Here is a 21,282-nt window from a genome sequence, read left to right as displayed (position 1 = left end):
AATGAATTTCCAAAGTAAACTAAAGAAATAACTTGAGAGAGAGAAAAGACAAAAAGGGAATGGATGAAATAACACAAAGTGGAATAAAAATAAAATAAATAAACTGAAATAAAATAAAATAAAGTAGATCTGTGAATACAGGAAAAAGAATACAAGGGAAAAGAGAATTGACTTATCGGTCAGTGTCCACCAGGGGCGCACTCTCAGAAAGTGAATTCCCTTGTTGGAAGGGAAACAATTTAAATTAAAAATTTAAACGTGTTTAAATTAAATTTAAATCAGTAAACCACATTCCAACAATGATTGGAAAGCATAACCACCAAAAGCAAATTACTTTTACAACTCCCCGCAGTATAGAGAAGCAAAAGATAACTTGGAGATAATTTCAGTTCAAAGTATGGAGCGGCTTTAACTCAGAACGTCCACGCGGTGGCGTCACTGAGTCCACACAACCAATAAGTAGGGAGGGGTGGCACACCTGAGCAGACTGCCCTCTGGCGTCTGGTCAGAGTTACTGCATCCCCTTTCTTTAATTCGTGATACAAAAACGAGCGCGCTTGTGGGTTTCTGACCCTTACGCTGTTTTAACTGCACGGTCACGATTACAACTATAGAACCTCAGCGGATTCTTTCATAAATATATGTGTACCGTTTTACTCACGGGTACACAACTCTGGGAATCAGTCCCTTTGGTGCAAACTTTAATGCACGCGAATATGTAACTTTTGCGGGATTGCTTCGCCGCTGTTACTAATCAACATTGGATCAGAATGCTGATACGAGCTCCAAATTATTACACATCAATCGATAAACCAGACGGACTGCTTTTCCGATTAGATCTGTAACGGGGATCACGTGGTTTTGGGTAGCTAGTCCAAACGACGTAACCCAGGAGCAAACCGGCTATTGTGAATTTTTGGACGACACAAGAAATTCAGATTCAATAGCGGGTAAATATAATGAGGCCTCGAAAGAGTGGTCGCAGGAATCTCGCCACGACCCTCTAAACTCGCTGAACACGATTCAATTCGTTTATTCAAGCGGAAATTAATATTCAAAACTGTAACTTACTGCAAAGATTGTCGTCCTTCACAGATACGAGCTTGAGATATCAATGGACTGCAGTGTATTTCACGGTCAACCAAGGCTATGCCTGCAGTGTTTCTAGACACAAACAGCAGCTTGTTAACGGTGCGTAGTGAGGACCCGTGCGTCTTCTCACTGAATAAAGCGCGCATGTAAGTTAAATCATACAAAATTATTCTACATTGCTCTTTTACCGAAAACCAAGTTTAAAACGTTGCTCGCGAATCCTCCACCAAATAATATATGTAACGAAATGTAGCGGTTATTAATCAATTTATGGATGAAATATGAATATAATAATTCATAAGGTTAGGAATAAATTATGATTCATATATCGACCCAATGGGGAATTAAACATATATTGTGAATCAATTACAACGAATTATAATCAATTACATATATGATTAGTTCTGGTTTAATAATTATTTAGAGAAACTGCTCGTTTGTCCAGCAAACTAAGTCCCTCACAGAATATTATAAACGGAGTTATTCTCTGGCCATGAAAATAACTAAAGCATAAAGCGATCGAAAAAACGTTAAAGTGACTTGGGTTTTCCGCTGAAAGAACAAACAGAACAATCGAGCATGAATAACGTTTTAATATATGCAAACTACGAATACAGAGGTTATACATCTAAATATATATACAAGAAAATACACACCTATGTACAAGAATAGAAGTAGAGAAGGAAAGAGAGAGAAGGCAAGTAGCAAACTCACAACCAGTCCTAAGCCAGCACGGAAATCAGTTTCATCATCTAAGATTGAGAAACGGCAGTATACTTGCATTGGTTGCGTGTGTCGAATTTCAGGTTAGCGCTGGTGCAGTTCGTTGGCTTCCTTCGTTCAGCGGGAAGGTTTGAACTGAGGACGAGAGTGAGTTTCGCTGGAAGATGGCGATCCCGAAGCTGAGCGCGATGACAGCGCGTGGTCACCGGAGGGGTCCGGGAAAAACGTGCACGAGATGCTCGTGAGACAATCGGGGAAGAACACACAAGAAATTGTGCGTCTTTGCTTTTATGACAGATAAGCCGACACACCTCCTTGAGGTGGGGTAGCCAATAACATGGGTGCAAAGTTGGCGGGAAAGCTTTCCCATTGTTTGGCCTCACGACTTAATCCAATGATTTATGACTCTCAGATCAGATCTCCAAACGGAGTGTGTTCTTCACAGTATCATTAAACACATAGAAAAATACATTTGTCCGTTTGGTGACATGTCTCAATGAATAGCTCGAGTCCGGAGCTTTGAAACGAGATCAAACTCGATAGGTCAGAAAGGCATAGGAGAGAAGTTATGGTTTACAGACAAAATTATATCGTTAAAATGCACACTAGCACAAATACACTCATTTAAACACTAGGAAACATGCATAGGCCCTAAAAATATATGAAATATATATTTCAGCATAGTGGTAGTTTACAAATACAGTTCAAAATGTATGATTGTGTGTTTCTGTGTCTGTCTGTGTGTGTGTTTTTGTGTGTCCCTGTGTGTGTGGGGTGTTGGAATGTGGATCTGGTCAGTCTCTGGGGGGGTTTTACAACCCAGTCCAGCATACTAAAAGCGTTCTGAACATTCCAAAGTTTATTGATTATCCTGATACGTGTACATACGCTACAAAGGTCTGGACTCTATCGCAGCTTTCAATGGCCAAGGACCGCCTGAGAGGACATTTGACTGACGTGTAATGCAACCAATCATAGTTCGCATCATGTTTAGGGGTATGAAAATGTCAAGTTGATGTTCCCACAATAACAGACCGACATGCATCTTATAAATTATTCATTCAGGAACATTGTGCAAGTTTACTCCAACAATGGAGCCGTAAACTTCACATATTTTGGAAAATCCAATGTTTAGTTGATCCTGGTAAGCGCTCATTGTCAAAGTTTATGAACATGACGGCGTTCTTCTTCTATGAGGGGGTTTGGCATCATGGCATTTGATTCCAGGCAACAAAAAGACTGCAACACACACACATCTCCTGGACATCCTTTAGAATTCAACCAACCAGATGACGACTTCAAAACTCCTGAAGTGTTTCCAGATAAGTGTGCCATATGCATCAGATGTTCAGCAGTCAACGAGTCAACGGTTCGTGGGTGTGACGTCTGAATCTGAAACTACCTGAACCTGTCATGAGCTTCAGACACCTATGCCACTAATCACATAATAAATAAATACATTTCTTTTCACAATTAACCTTTTTTTACAGAACTGAGATCAAAGGCACCCTGACCGAGTATTAATTATAACCCATTCACCAGCTAACAGCATTCCTAACAGGGATTAAGATCAATAATTCATGGCTCTTCAAATAAAGGGAAATATCAATATTAATGATGTTCAATCAGCTCTTGTTAGTTTTATACTATGATGTGTACTATACTGTTATGTTTGCTGAGCATGGAAAGTAAAAAAGCAAGCAAATGCTATGTGAAAACAAGGGTAGTGTCTGGTGTAGTTTCGTTTTTAACTGGAGTTGTAAACCTCTCATCATCTGCCTGACTTTCCCTCTGACATTTCAATTGAAATATTGACAGCAATCTAAACACCTTGTTCAGCATCCTACCTCCTGTCAATATGAGTTTGCTTTCTTACATTAGATTTTGCATTGTGTGCATTGTAGAGTTCTTTGTACAGCAAATAACATGTCTTCCTTACCCATGCTTATTCTCTGCCTCATCCTTTTGCTTTGAAATTACTGAATAACACTAAGCTAATGGCTGTGTCTATATGCAAACAGGAAAGTACTGTTCCTGCACATGCAAAGCACAGAACAGACTGAGAAATAACCAACAAATACATGTGAGGAAAGAGAAACATAAGGTAAACCACTTTGAGAGCAAAGCAGATTTTGAGAATAAGTCTTAAGTCTATCCATACTCATAAATAGTTAAAATGCTGCAGAGCGTCTGCAATTTATTCTTTCAGTATGGCTTTACAAACAATATGAATGTGATTTATAGAACATAACTATAATATTATGTTTTACACAAGTAAAGTTTCCCCATTTTGTTTAGATATATCCCTCTATGTGAGTAAATATGAATCATAATTAGAAAAAAAAAAAAATAATAATAATGACTTTATGGCTAAAATAATTTTCCAACATTTTTGTACATCTGACCTTTGACCTTCGTCGTTTATAACTGACATTGTCCTATTAGGGTAAACTATTTTTGGCAAATTTGGAAAGTAGCTGAAGTAACTGAAAAGTAGCGAAAAGGTCTTAGTGTTTCAAAAAACAAACAAACAAAAAACATTAAAAAGTATTTTTTAATTTTTATCTTGTGCTAAAAAACACTTTCCACACGTAACTCGATCTTGACCTGTTGAGTCATCATTTTTGGAGCATTTGCTTGTCAGTTTATTGAGGCCAATGAGTAGTGGCATATTTCCTGAACTCTGGTTGTAGTATGGATCACATCTTCCAAATTGGCATAGGATAATGCACCAAAATGCTTCTAGCCCTGTAAAACCCAAATATAGAAAAAAAAATGAGCATTTCAATTTCTTTACATTTTAGTAAGTTTTTAGGGAACTGTTATAATATTGTAGCGTTGGGCCTAGTTAGGAGCAGAATTTCTGTATTTGTACTCACTTTGTCTGAACAGATATACAGAGCATTTAAGCATTCATTTGCAGGGTTGATTGCTTACTTTGCCCCATAACAGTACATATCATGAGTACTAATCACACAACAATCATATTTTTTTATGAATAAGCATTTATTAATAAAAATATTGAGAACATTTGTATTTATAAAACTTTTTTTTGTTTGAATGAAGTCTGTGTTTTGCACACTTGCTACACAGTGTATTTGTGTATCCATTATTGCAGTGGCTGCAGCGTCCTCTCTTCGTCTTTACTGGGAAATGTGCAATCATGTATTTGCATACATCCAGTGGATGGTGGTCCGATGACATCTTGGCATTCTGAAATGGAAAAAGTAAAAAATAAATAAATAAGTGAATAAAAATATGGGTCTTATATTGTAGATAAACTGAAAGAATAGACATGGTGGTAGACCATGTGTTGAGGGTAGAGATCTAAGTATTATCCATCAAAGTATTATAATTTCAATGCAAATGCTAATCAAAATTCCACTACTACATTCAAACAATACTGTCTGTCTGGCCTATTATGCCCTCTACTTATCATACTAAAAGGAACACATGCATCCCCCTGTAAGAACCTGTAAGAGCACTTACAGGTTCATATTCAAGACCATTCACACCTGTCCCTGAACAATGCAACAGGCATCCCCCCCAAAAAAAATCCAGAACATTCAGAGCCTGTTTTTCTATCTCCTAATGCTATAAACTGTTACTTGGGCAACACTCATAAAAAAAATCTCAGGAACATTTAGAAGTTAAAAAACTACAAAGATACAGGGAGTTTCAGATACTGCTCTAGATGATGGAGTTTCAAATTCCACATACAATGTATTCCTGTGTTTAATTATGGTATAAGCTAAACTAAGTACTAACTTAGTTCAAATGAATCATCTAACAGTTTAAATTTCAATGTGTGACCATGCGAGAAGTGCAGTGTTCTTATGTAATATGTAGAAGCACAGGCTATTTTGACTACCACTCTGGCCCAACATTGTAGAATTACAACATGGACTTAACAAGCTCTAAATCAAATTTGATGAATGTTTTCCAAAATAACTAAGGCTACGTCCACACGAAGCCGGAGCTTACCCTAAACCGATCTTTTTTTTTCCTCGTCTCAAAAAATATATGCGTCCACACGAAACCACTGAAACGACTCAAAACGATGTAGTATACATGCCAGACCATTATGTGGCGCTGTAATTCTGCCGCAGAAAAGCACTTAAGTTAAAGCAGCGAAGAAGACTTGGAGCATGCGCATAAACCTTGCGCGCTGAATACAAACTTTAGCAAAGCTTAGAAATAACACTTTATTTTGGTTCAGTAGTTTCTGCAGCACGAATTCACAAGCATGTAGAGTCTGCTATTGCTGTTGTTGGTGGTGTTTTGTGGTGTTAGCGCGTCTGACTAGGGTCGGCACGTGGGGTGATGACATAATCGTTTCAGAAAATATACGGATTGCCCCGTCCACACGACAACGCCAAGCCGGCGTTTTCAAATTTTTCCGGTTTCACCTTTCGAAAACGGCGGATCCGTGTGGACGAAACGCCTATACGATAAAAAAATGTGTGCGGTTTCACTGAAACGCGTCTCTGTGTGGACGGGGCCTGAATATGTACGTGTTCTAGACATTGTAATAAACACACACAAACACAAAAAAAAAAAATATGTAAGGAATTTTACTTACTTGAATCTTGACGACATCCAGTCATGCAAAAAAAGGAGATGAGCTCAACTCGAAGTTTGCAGGTAGAGTAAGTTCATGGCCAGATGACTGGACCTATAAACACTTCTTCTATCCAATAGCATTGTGAGGACAAACAATAGAACCCATTAACTGTGTAAATGTGGTCTTGAGAAAAAAAAAATATGCAGGCATTTTTTTTTTTTAAAGTGATGTTGTAATTCTGCAACAGTGGGCTTTACAGGGCTAGCCTCCATGATCTTCAGCTTCTTTAAATTTTTACTATGACCTTATTTCCTGATGCACTGCTGTCACTACCATCAATACTTTCTGGAAAAGGTACAGCTTTTCCTCACTGTCTTCTATAAAACTTACTAACATCAACCTAATACACAGGCAAAATGCTGTTATACTGCCTGCCAGTAATTAACAATAGTGCAGGTATACAGAAAAAAGAAAAATATATCCCCTAAAAAAGGACTTTGTCATTTATGCATAACACAGATAGCCTGACTTCGTCATACTCATATTCTAGGCAGAATGTGAGTCTGATACTGCTCCATTGCACTTGAATTATGGGGCGTGTCTTAACCGAACCAGTAAAAAAACCCCTCTGCACTCAATTGGATAGACCAACAACCAATCAGAGCAACGCAGTAAGTGACGTATGTTGAACTTGTACTAAAGCTGCGTTCACGTCACCTCGTATTTACCGGAATCTTGAAATGACAACACGTGACGTTATATTCGGAGCTGTTCACGTCCTTTTGGTCCTTGAACTGGGAATTATGCGTTTCCATGGCAGCACTGTCAACGCCTAAATGAATCTACAGCTGTCAGGTGGTACAGCGCGGCCACGTGGTATATCTGGGAGCTTTCAGAAAACTCCCAGCTTACAAGCTGTAATTACGAGCTCTACGAGGACGTGAATGCTTTTTACAAGCTAGAATCTCGTAACTACAGGAATTACGAGGCCACGTGAACGCACCTTTAAACTTTTGCCGAATCCCGTTGGAAGGACGGTAAACACATCTTTCCCATCGACAAATGCCTTGATTGATTTGTTCGTCTTTTAAAATTAATGCGCTGTCGATTTATTTTATTACAGACGTGATAGCGGAATCTAAACATCTTACTTCTCAAACTGCAGTCATCATTGGTGAAAACCAATTCAACCCAAGCGCTCTTTGATGACGTGGGTGGTTATGTAACTGCAGATAGCCTGTCCGTCATCGATTAAAGCCCGCCCTGGCAATTTGATTGGCTCGGCCTTCTGGGAGCCAAGCATAATTACTCCACAATGGATCGAGTCCAGACCGAACTTCCCGTCCAAAAAATGTTGTGGGCGGGGTTCGGGCTGGCACCCAGGCTATAACACAGATGTTTTGGTATTTGAGTTATTGAATTTAAATAATGTGCACTAAAAAAAATAAAAAAAATAAAATAAATAAAATGTATTTCCTAGTCTAAAATGAACTCACAATGGCCTTGACAGCATGTGACCGAACATGAGCTCAAGTCTCCTTCAGGTCCTTGTTGCCAAAAATGTCAAGCACATTGCACATAGATTTTTGTCTGAAGTTGATGCATATGATAATTGTCACAGTGAGGTTGCAGTATTCAAATGCACAACGAAGGAGATATTTAAGAACTTTTAATAGTGCAGTCCGAACAGGGAAAATAACCAGAAAAAACAAACTACAAACACCACCTAACGTTAAACAAAGCTAGACAAAAAAGAGACTGAAATTAAGGGCATATATACACAGCAAACAAGGGCGCAAACAAGACTAATTAACAAGAAACACCTGAACTGAAGACACTAATGAATCTGTAACCAAGGAGACAAACAGACAGGCACACAAGGAGAACTGAAACAATTAACAAACTAGAAAACTGATGTAAGTAACTGAAGACAGGGAAAAACATGAAAACTGATTAAAAACAAACTCTAAATGTGACAGTACACCCCCTCCCAAAAAGGCGCATCCTTGCGCCGTATAAGGACAATTAAACAAACCTCAAGTTGTGGGAGGGAGGGCGGTACTGGTGGTATAGGGATCCAGGGAGGTGTGGGCAGTTGTGGGGGCCCAGGGTGGTGCTGGCAACTTAGGTAGCCACCAGTGTGGTGCTGGTTCTGGAGGCCATGGCGGCACAGGCAGCTCAGGGGGTCATGGCAGAGCTAACAGTTCAGGGGGCCAGGGCGGAGCTGACAGTTCAGAAACAGCTGGCTATAAACGGGTTAATGAGGGTAATGACAGGTTAAAAACTTAATGAGACTTATAAGGTAAATGGTGTTCCATATATGTCCTACACCCAGAATATAAACATTAAATAAAATGAAATATAAGTTTACATTACACATTACATTACGTTAAAAAAAAAAAAAAAAAAAAAATCCTATAATTCCAGAAGTCCACAACAGGTCTCTGGATCATAACTGTAACCATATTATCTATCTAATCACTGATATCCTGTAATAAAACATTACACAGATGGTCTGCCATTTTAAATCTAATCTCTTTTTTCCACTCTGTATCTTGCCAGAGATTACAGTCCAACTATTCGAACGATGCTGTTTTTCGAAATTCCCAAAAGAGTAGGTATAGAGATTGCATTTTGTTTGGCAAGAGATCCCTGTCATGTGGCGTTATTAAAATGACCTCCAGGGATAGGATGACTGATTGAGTTTGTAAGGCTGAAACGAAGCCTTTTGCATTTTGTAAGTAACCCAATTTCAGTTGCATCTTCTGGGCCACTAAAAAAGTTGCCCTGCTCGGCATGTGTCATCCCTCAGATTCCCTATAAATCATTGCTGTCTTTTCATCCCCTTGGTGAAAGGGGCAAAAATAATCTCTCTGATAGGGCAAAAAATAATAATCTCTCTCCACCCTTTTGTCCTACATAGCAAGAACTGTCAACTGTGTTCACAGCTTTCTTGCTGCATCAGTCCAACTAATTGCAATGTCTATTAAAGACTCAGGTTAATGATTTAATACTATAAAGAATGAGTCCCTCTGTCCCACTTTATTTTATCAGAGTTACATTGTACTTACTCAAATAAGCACTGAGTAATATTAATTAACTATGTGTACTTACTATAGAGTTATGTTTAGGGTTTGATTTAGGGTTTTTACCATAGTAAATACATGTAGTAATATGTAACTACGTCACCTTAAAATAAAGTGTTATGGAAGATTCCTAATTGAGATAAAGATAGGTGCTGCAAAGTAAATGGCCATGCCTGTACAATTATTGCAGTACATCATACTGGTGCTGTCACATAAACTGCTCTTACTGTATGATTGCTCAGCTCCTACAGCCTATTATAATATTCCTATATAGATCTGTCCAATAACATCCAATAGCAATCATCTAATAGTGCTTAAGCGCTGCACACATGTCCGCCATCATCCAGCTAAACAAGCTGGAAGCACTCCATGGCAAATATGGCTTAGGAAGCAAGATGGTGCTACATCTGTTACAAATTCGGGCAACTTCAAATTATATTATTACATTTCTCCTTTAAAAAAAAAAAAAAAAAAGTCTGTCATTTGCTGTATCTTTGATGGCACTGGCTGTTCGTGTCCATGTAATTGACTTACATTAGTCAAATGAGCTGGTGATGGGAAGCAAACCATTTAGAAAAATGAGCATATTAGAGAATCACAGCTGGCTGCCCAGCTGCTGAGAGTGAACTCCGTATGACTGTATCACCATTCTCTCCATGTCCAACTAGGTCATTTCCACCACTAATGCCAGCAGAGACAACACTTAACCTGGAATTAACTTACCCTTTCACACTGATCTCAGATTGGTTTTACAGTCTGCCTTATAAGAAGTAAGGTTAGTTCTTTAGATGTGAATGCTGGTCCTGGATCAGAGGCAATAGGGGAGCCTTACAGCTTTTAATCTAATCAACACAGTCAGGAAGAGCGATGAGCACATTTACTATGTTTTGTTGCTCCTCTTCCCTGCTAACAGCGTAGTGCATGCACAGCCAGCCATTAAGAGGAATTAGATTTCAGCTTAGCTCTGGCTGTGAATGAGGGCTAATGTTTTGAATTTGACAAATCGCTGAGAGGAGCCATTAAGTGTCCCAGCGGCACTGAAAGGGAAAATGTGAATTAAAATTTCCCTTTAAGGAATTCTAACTGAAATGATTTATTTTACAGAAAGTATTTCACAGGGTCAGGCTAGGTCTGAATATTAAACATTATATTAAAATCTTTTTATTTTTCACAGTTAATGAGTAAACAGTGAAGAAAAAAGAAAGAAAAAAAGCTTGTATGTATTACCTAATAGAATAGTACATACCAAAATAAAATAACTGCCATCATGTATTCACCCTGATGTTGTTCCAAACCTATATGATGTTCTTCTTCCATGGAACTCTCTGTACTAAATTTTTGTAATTTCAATTTTTGGAAAAAAATCCATTATTTTAAATGGAATAAAGTGAGTGAGTGAGGCTGTCAAGATACAAAATGACAAAAATGCACCAAAAAACCTTAGAAGTGTTCTACAGTATATAGTGGTTCTATTTTTTAAGTCTTATGAAAAGAAACAATAGCATTGTGTAAGGAACCTAATGAAACTGAAGTAATTATTCACTGATAAGTTTGACAGCTCCTCTTGACGTGTTCATGAGGGAAGTTGTGATGTCTAATTAATGAATAAACTGTCTGTTTATAATATAAATGATTCAGTTGATGAAGTTCACAAAACTAAAAAAAAAAAAAAAATGTAAATGATACAAAAAGTAAAACTATAAATGAACTTCCTCAATGATTTTGTTTACAGTGAATAACAGAAAGCTAGTGAATGGCTCCATTTATGATTTATGACATTAATTCATGATTTATGACATTTATGATACTTTTTATGTACTTTTGTGTCATTTTTGAAAAAAAAAATTTGCATGGAAAAGGACGACCAGTACTGTCACGTTAAGAGTGAGCAGGCAAAAGCGAAGATCTAAGTGTACTCAGTTTCATAAACAAACTGAAAGAAGTCCAAAGCAGGGAAACCAGGGGACAGAGGCAGAGCAGATGGCCAGGAATGAGGTGCTGAAGTTTACCACAGCGATGACCACCATAGCAGGTCAGATGGGACTGAAGAACTTTATGGTGGAGCAGATGACCTCCTCAGCAGAGTAAATGGGCCTATAGATCCCCACAGCAAAGAGAAAGACCACCACAGCAGTGCAGACTGGGCTGAAGATCTCCACGGCAGAGCAGAAGACCACCAGAGCTGAATAAACAGGGCTGAAGATCCCTACAGCAGAGCAGAAGACCACCACAGCAGTGCAGACTGGGCTGAGGATCTCCACGGCGAAGCAAAAGACCACCACAGCTGATCAAGTGAAACTGTAACAGATCACAGAGAGGTTAGGGTTGGCCTTTGTGGTCAAATCAGGGTAGGCAACCAGTGTCAGGGTACACAGGCAACTCTGGGATAGCCTACGTGGCCATGTTTGAGAGAGCGTGAGGCTCTGGGTCAGACTCCATGGCCAAGTCTGGGTGAGTTGGCTGCTCTGGGATGGTCTCCATGGCTGTGTCAGGGAGAGCGGGCAGATAGCCACCCCTTCCCAAAAATTTTCTTGGGAGGGGCTACGGCTGTGTGTGCAGCCCACATACACAAAACAGCCGTAGCCATGATGGTCAGTGCTGTACCCTCTGGGGCTGGAGCCAACACTGGAGAGGACTCAGGGGCTGGAGCCGACACTGGAGCGGACTCAGGGGCTAGAGACTCTGGCGTGGTGGCCATGATGGCAGAAGACTCTGGTGTGGCCATGGCAGCTAGGGTCCAAAAAAAAAAAAATGTTTAGGTGACTGGTCCTCCATTTCACTCACATTGAAGGGGACACACTTAACTGGAGGACATAGTCCAAAAAAGAGAGCAAAAGAAAGAAATCAAGTTATGGTCCAGGAAGTGAGTGTGGTATGCAAGGTCCAAAAACTCACACATATGATCCTCAAGGGAATGCTGGTCCTGCAGAGGAGGAGAAGACATACTCCTGCTAGATCCATTAGTTAGTCAGTCGATCTGTCACATTATGAGTCAACAGGCAAAGGCAATGATCTAAATGCAGTAACAAACTGAAACAAGTCCAAAACAGGGAAAACACAAGACCTCTCACTTTCCCTTCTTTGCTTTTGCCCTTCTTAAAATATTTTCAAATGATCTTATGTGGACTTTTCAAAATTAGTACTAAAACAATCACTCTTGGCAACAGGGATAGCTAGTATGTTTGCTTAGCATTGCGTCAAACACAATTTATGAGATTTTTTGCTCCAAAATCACTCTATCTTCTGTGGTCCATGTTGCTTCTTAACACAAAGTGAGACAGAAAATATATTATTTTATAAAATTCTTTATTGTGATAACAGGCTATGCCAGTTAGCGTTGTATTATAGATATACATCATTATTATGAAATAACACAAGATGACTTGAAGAACACACATATATCATTGCAATTGTGTATTTATTGTCTTCAGGTTTCATCAGCGTCTCTGTCTGCATGTTATTCAGCTATAGCGATATCTGATGTCCATATAAGGGATTTCCTGGAACTTCATAAGTTTAATACTTTTTTGAATCTCACTTGTGGACTTTCTGGGTGAGGGCGCCCTCTTGCTTCCAGTATGAATGAAACAGAAATTACATGAGAGTGTTTGGCTGATTAATTGATTTATACTGATTAATCAGTATATTCTCAAATGGCAGAAAGACAGATATAGGGTTTGAGGGTCAATAAATGAAGACAGTTATATATTTAAATATTTATGGATTTCTATAGATTTATACTAAGTTACTGAATTCTGTAAGTGTAATGGATTGCTTGAGTTATCAGTTTAGAAGTTGTTGAATATGTGGTTCAGGGCTATACTCATTCACTTATTCATGCTGGTTATGTTGTGGAGTTTTTGAGTGTGTGATAAGCTTCCGCTTTTACATGTCAACGTTTAGACCTCATCATTCATCACGCTGCCTCCTCTCTGTCCACTTAACTAGTGGCAGATTGCATATTACATCAGTAACCATGGAAATGCCTTTCCAAGGGGACACAGAGCCCGCCATCATACCGTCAGTAGAGAGAGAAAGAGAGAAGGAGGGAGATTTCAATAGCCAAACTCTTCAGTGTGAATTATTTTCCATTTCTCCCTGACAGCTTGTCTTGATAAGATTTCAAGAATCATGACAGGATCCATCTTACGCTGAAGTTACTTTCTCGTTTAGTTATTCAGCTGAGAAATACAGAGTCTGCCTATTACACATGAACTCCTTTAAACCTGATTATGAGGTGGAGGAACTGGCTAATACTTAAATATAAGTTACAAATAGCCTGAACTGATGCATACACTGAGACTTTTAATAACATTGATTGCAAAACATCATGGGGTAATATCCTATGCTAGTTAGATACAGATGCATAAAATAATCTCAAGGGGGCCGAAAAAGACGGCAATCCTTTATCCTTTAATCACTTAAATGATTATCCATTTCTAAACAAGCCAGTGAAATCTTACAGTTGGTGTGGAGATTTTTCACCAGAAGGTTCCTGAAAGCTGTTGTCAGTTGGACATGTTGTTCAAAGCAGCACAGAAATAATGAAGTATGTTATTAACTTGTAATTGGGAGCCTCTTGTTTTGGGATGCTGCGTATATGCGAGTGTATGTCTGTTTGTATGAGATAAAGATAGAGTGAAAGAAAAACAAAACAGAGAGGGAAAATGATGAAGTCATAAGAACTACATATTGAATCAATTCCATTACGTCAGAGCATAAAAAGCTACAGTAGTCAACTTGACAACAAAACAGAAATTATAAATTATTAAATTATATATATATATATATATATATATATATATATATATATATATATATATATATATATATATATATATATATATATACACACATAGTTACACCTGTGTGAGCATCAGCATCAGACATCTCTGTTTGCGACCCAATGCTAATTTGCGCTGCTCTTGTTAGATTGCGTTGGTCATTATGTACATGATTTGACTGCATGTGTTCTTTAATTTGTTCATCAGCAGTAGAATCTGTAATCTGTTTCCAAAATTTTATGGAGTAGATATAGAGCATTGCTTTTTACAGTGCATGCAAACATGATAATTTCAGAAGATGATCGAGGCTTTGATGGAATCCTCCGAAATGAAGTGAGAAAGTCACAAGAGCAATGATGTGAAGAATAAAAGAGTGATATTTCCCTTATGAGACTGTTCTGGATTGAGATATTTTCATTTTATGTTTATTTCACATAATATCCACCACAGGCAGATAACTTTTGAAGAAATCACAGTTTTGGGGAAACTTGATTTAACATTAGGTAACTACTTTAGTTAAATGAACTAAGAATAAACAATACTTCTACAGCCTTTATTAATGCTAGTTAATTTCAACATTTACTAATACATTATTAAAATCAAGTTATATTTCTTAACAATTTAACAATTTTCTTGTCATAAAAACTAAAATTATACGATACAAATTAATTTTTATGAGATAAGAAGTCACAATGATTGAGTTAGTAAGTCATCATTATGACAAGTCAAAATTATGAGATCTCATAATTAGTAAATAAGTAGTCATAATTATGATTTACCAAAGCATTTATTTGTATTTCTTATGTGGTGAAAATGGGCTTCATATGTAATGTATCTTGCGGAAGCATAATTTTGAGTGCAATATTTAAAGGGATAGTTCACCCATAAATTAAGTTGATATTAATCTGCTTACCCCCAGGGCGTCCAAGATGTAGGTGACTTTGTTTCTTTAGTTGAACACAAATGATGATTTTTTAACTCCAACTGTTGCAGTCTGTCAGTTGTATACTGCATGGCAATGGTATCAAAAGAACATGCACAGACAAATCCAAATTAAACATTACGTATACGCGCAAGAGATCACTTCCGGCGCTTGTGTAAACTATGCAAGAGCGCGTACACACCCCACGCACCGGATGCCATGACTGCGCTCAAGGCAGTGGACATAGTGGTGTATTAGAGGTAACAAATGATATAAATACTTTTCGGTTTCTCGCACAAACCAATCGTTTTGTGTCTTAGGACATTGTGTCGTCATGAGCCACAGGGTTTAATTTGGATTTGTCTATGCATGTTTTTTTTTTTTTTTACACTCATAGATTTTGTCACCATTGCCATGCATTATATGACTGACAGACTGCAACTGTTAGAGTTAAAAATCATCATTTGTGTTCTACTGAAGAAACAAAGTCACCTACATCTTGGATGCCCTGGGGGTAAGCAGATAAACATCAAATTTTCATTTTTGGTTGAACTATCCCTTTAAGTGTTATACCAGAGGATGTGGTTATCAGTGGTTGTAGACTGTAATATATTCAATGCTATCTCACGACCAATTTGTACGTATTTTACGAGGTGACTTATTCGTATGAATTCATACGACCTCACTCATACGAATTCATATGATTTGTCTAATCCCCAGTGATGTTTAGGATTAGGGGCAGGGTTTGGGGTAGGTTATTCATATGAATTCATACGAATTTGTCAACTCGTAAAACACGTACGATTTAGCAAAAAACATACGAGTGAGGCTGTATGAATTTGTACGAATTAGCCACCTCGTAAAATACATACGAATTGCCGTGAGATTGGGTTGGTATATTCCTCACACAAAATCATTGCATTACTTCATAAGACTTAAAATATAGTCCATTAGTTTTGGTCTGCAAATGGGGAAACAGAAACTAAATTAATCTGAAGTAATCAGTAAAAGATGACAGAATTTTTATTTCAAATTGGAGAGTTAACATTTTTATTTTAAGTGACTTACAAATGAAAAATAAAGCTAAGCAATTCATCATAAGAAGGCATTATCATGAAAGGCCTCATTCAAGCCTCATCTAAGAGTTTTACTGTTGTTCTACTGTTGCCTGCATTTCAGTTTCCTGCTTCCTTTTTACTCTCCTCAGATGAATGATGCAGGCTGGACTTTTCCAACACACTCATGTTCCCTAATGATCAGTGTTGTGTTGTGGCCCTTGTCTATTAAGACAGAGACTGCCATGCTCAGAAGACAAACTGTCTCATTGTTCATTGTTCTACACTGAAGAAATTAGTCATCCATTTACGTAAAGAGAGACTGAGCACCAGTAAGAATGAAAACATGATTTTTTTTTTTTTAACTCTAAAAAAGTTGATGGTGTGGTATTGATAGGAGGGAAAACAGGAAAAAGGAAAAAACAGAGGGAAAGTTCCTCTACACTTATTTCATTACTCAGGCAGGGCGGCACAGATGAGTGTTCCTCTCCACTTAACTGTTCAGCATATATATTGGCTCAGAAGATTTCATATTCATCTATTAAGGTCTTGCCACTGAGGGAGCAAAGGCAATCAGCTGAATTCGATGCAGAGGTATTTACCTGAATCTTAATTTGTGTTTAGAGAAGGAGAAGTGCATAAGATGGAGGGGAGAATGGGGAACGAGTGAGTTGGGGTGGGGGGCGGTAGGTGGACTCAAAACTCTTAGTAAATGGTAACTTTTTTTTTTTGCATACATTTGATCTATGGATACCCTTGACCACACTTACATTCACTTACCATACCCCAGACCTCTTTCCTTTACACTCCTCCTCTTTGAATGGCTACCTTGTCACAGCTTGGATCGATATGCCATGGTAATGACTGCTTAGAAGGGCCCACGCATGAATGACAGACAGGGGGCAGGGAGAGTGATGGAATGCTGGAGCTGGCTTAATTAACTTCCAGTTGAGTCAAGAATATTCAAGCCCACTCACTCCTCCTTTCTCCTGCTGTTCTTGCCTCTGTTAAACAATAAGCATTGTTTGATTGTAGGGGTGTGCCCGAAGCTGAATACTTTATTCAGAAAGGCATGGATAATGGCTTCAAAACAAATAATGAATTCTACCGAATATAGGAAAATTATTCGACAGAAATTTTTCGTGTTTGCTGTATAGCAGGTGATCCAGGGGATACCATGATATTGTCCATCACTATGCAATAATGAGTGTGTGAAGTGAATGAGCATAAACTCTATGAATAAAATGAGCATAATGATCACAAATAAATAGCCATGTCTCTCAGAAATCAAAGCCTGCCAGGAATAATATAAATTAAAATACTACATCATACACATTTTCTACTATTTGATATGTCTATTTAAATGTTTTCAAATAGCTGCAATGCCATCTCTTCGTGTCTTTTAGAAATAAGAGTGTAACAAGAGTAAGATCAACTAAGATACACATTTTCTACTACTTGACATATCAATTTAAATATTGTCTCACTCTCTCCCAGAGCCAGCAAGCATTTGTATTCTTTATATTTGTCCAGATTTGCATTTACATGCGTTCTAAAAGTTGTTTTGACAATTTTCAACCATTTTTTTTCATTATACAATATACAGCTATTTAAAAACCTCTTATTTGAGGCTGTGGATGATTGTCATTACATAACTCATAAAGTTGCTTTGAAAAAAAAGAAGAAAAAAAAAAAAAACTCTTTATTAATTATCCTCCCATAAATTTTGCATCTGAAAGGGAAACTCCTACAAATGCATATGCAATAAGGTCAGCCACAAAAAAACAAAAAAAAACCAACAAAAAAAACAGTCCACGCCTGCGTTAATTTTGCACTGCGTGTCTTTAGTAAATCCCGACAGTATAGTTTTTTAAAGCCAAAAGAGGGCTGGTGCAAGCTTTTAGTAAATCTTGCCCTTAGTATTGTTTTAACTAAGATATTTAAAGAAAATTGAAAACTGTAAAGTTAACATAATAAAACGGGCTTCTCAAGTGATTTTAAAAACTTCCTGTCAAAGCCCTGACCATTTCTGGTTTTATCCAAATACAGATACAAATAATTGTGAGATTGTAACAGATACATATTGGCTCCACTGTACACCCCATTTGAAGTTTATCTTCATGGACTGAACCCCTTAGATTTGAGGGAGTAGAAATTGTTTCTATTGGATATGATGTCAATCTGATAGTTACTATAAATGGATTTGGTATTGTCTAAAATATACAAATACATCTTTATATAGACTTCTTTATTTCAATTGCCCCTCTCTTCATGCCACACTTTAAATGATAGTTTATGTAATTTGGTGGAATTGCAATGTAATTACAACATAACTACAATGCAATCGCTGTGTAATTACATAAGATTTGTGTAATTCTAAATAAACCACATACTTTATCTAATTATTATTTGAAGCTGCTTATAATTTCATTATTGCTCTTTTATTTAAGTAATGTAATATCTGTTACAGGCACAGGAAAATACAATAGTAGCTTGTTCATTTAGATTTTTAAAGTATTTATTAAATGAAAAGTGCAAAGTACAAAGGCTCAAGGTGTCATAGCCTGCTCTTTGCTGAGGGATTGTGCCCTCAAACATTACTAGATCCAAAGAATCTAGTAAATTCCAGGTCTGTCTTTCGATCCCTGAATGACTCAACATAACCCATGGAATGTATATAGGGATTTTTATCACGCCTGGGTAACTGCAAATAACTATTTAAGATTTTGATTTTTCTCCTGTCACTTCAGTTTTAAATCAAAAGCTAATTTACTAACATCATTTTAGGAAAGATCAATAACAGCAATAAAAGTGAGTGGCAGAATTTCAGACCAATTTATTGCACCTCTAGTTGCACTCCATGCTGATTCCTATGGGGAACATACAAGGCTCAACTTGATGTATAGTGCGTTTAAGTTGCATATGTATGGTCTGTTTTTTGTTTTTGTTTCTCAACCAGCAATCGTAACCAACCACAAAGTCTGTTGCTTTGACTAAACAATTTAGGATTCAATATAGCATTCTGAAGTTCCAATGGCTAGATTGCCAGAGTTGATAAAGTCTGAGTTGAGCATTCAATGAAGTAAAAACAGCAAGACTGATTTCTTCTCCCTTCACCCTGCTCTCCTCATTTACCTGTTTGTTAATGGCATATACAACCATTAAGTAAAGGACTGAAACATGCTACAAAATAAAAATCCCTGTTGAGAAACTGATGATATTTGGGGTTATTGAATTGTTAGATGGTTACATCTGGTTATTCCACATTTTAAATGAATCAGAGGAGAGGGGGGTGGGCTTAGGCTGCGTTTATACTTGGCATTAACATGCGATTTCTGTGATCTGATCAAGCAGATTGGATCATTAGCCAATCAGGACACGACGCATTTACATTTGTTCACATGAAGTGCCCTATGAATCTGGATAATCGATCGGATTTCTGTTTCCCGCACAATATTTAAATTAGGTCTGTGGTGCGTTTGAAAGGCAGAAGCTTTAAATGGCTTCATTGCGTAAAACAATTTTCACTTTAGCCTCTTTTAATGGCAGTGCACAAAGCATGGAATTTTTCTCATTTATTCAACAAAAGTACAATCGATCACAAATAGAGTACTTCTACCAATTTAAGGCAAAGGGAAGGCTTTACAAATTCAAGTGTTTCAAAATCCCTTCAAAATACCTTCTTGTCTTATCTCAAAATCTGAGGTGGCCGTTGAACAAAAAGAAGTGCAAATATTGGAATATGAGGATTTCTCTGGCAAATGAACATGAACTGGCAGTAGGGAAAATATTTGTGGACTACATGTAGCCCAGCTGACCAATCGTTTAAAAAAAAATGTGTGTGCATCTTGCAATGTTATTCAAAAACTAAGAGAACTTCTGGCTGAAAAAAAAAAAAAAAAAATTAGGGGACTTGACTGAAGCTGAAGGATAGAGGACAGGAACAGCAGAGCTGTTTGTATATTCATAGAATGTTAATGAGAAATATTGTTCACATCACTTGTCAAGAGGGATGGGGGGAATGGAAATTGAATAACAGGCATTCATGTTTGTTTATTTGTTCTCAGCTGTCATAGATTGATATAGGAGCCAATGACTAAAAAATATGATTTTGTTTTGTGTAGGATATCTTGGTGAGACAAGGTTATGCTATGTCTCTTTGAAAGACTGTACTTCTTAAATTAGAATGTTACAGGAGGGAAGATAAAGAAAGCAGGTGTAAGCATGAGTGAGTTTTCTGCCCCCTACTGCTGTCTACGTGATTTGGATTTGATTGACATTATTTTGATTTTTTTTTTAAGAACAGAGGCCATGGTAAAGATGCTAAATATCAAGTTAACCACATGCTGGAATTTAAAACATAAAACAGTGCAGGACATACTTTTAATGGAATTATCAATTCTAAGAAGGCAAGTATATCTTTCATTTAAAATGAAATAAATTTGCTATTATTGTGGAAGGAAACAGCTTCACATTGTTATCGTCATCCTGGGTGCTAGATTTCATCAAAGTGAAACAAATCTGAAGACACGGTTTTAGAAAATACTGTGATTTTATTAAAAATGCGGCAGAAAAAATGTATACAGGTGTCCAGCCAGAAATATCTATCACTTAAGGCAAAAACTGCAAACAATATAAGACAAACTATTATTTAGAATCCTACATTTGACCCTTGTTGTACTGACAGTTCAAGAACCAAGGGCTAACATGTATCATGAACTGATTTAATATACAAATGTAACTTTATAAACTAATTTATTAATTTATTTTTAAATTTTTTCTTGCGCTTTCAACATTTTTGTTATAGGATGCAAAACTGAAAAATATCAGGGTTATTTTTATTTTTTTTTTATTTATTTTTTTTTATTTTTTATTTATTTATAATAATCATAATTATTTTTATGTACACTCATTCACTTATGTTTTAACCCAAAATATCACAAGCCTGGCACAATACTTTACATATTGCTAGCATGATACGAATAGAAATATCTAACATATACTTCTTTACAAACATATCCAACTAATATAGATACCCAAATCCACTGCCTGTATT

Source organism: Chanodichthys erythropterus, chromosome 12 (assembly GCF_024489055.1).
Source record: "Chanodichthys erythropterus isolate Z2021 chromosome 12, ASM2448905v1, whole genome shotgun sequence".
Taxonomy (NCBI): domain Eukaryota; kingdom Metazoa; phylum Chordata; class Actinopteri; order Cypriniformes; family Xenocyprididae; genus Chanodichthys; species Chanodichthys erythropterus.
The sequence above is the reverse complement of the archived record's forward strand: the minus strand, read 5'-3'. Positions refer to the sequence as shown.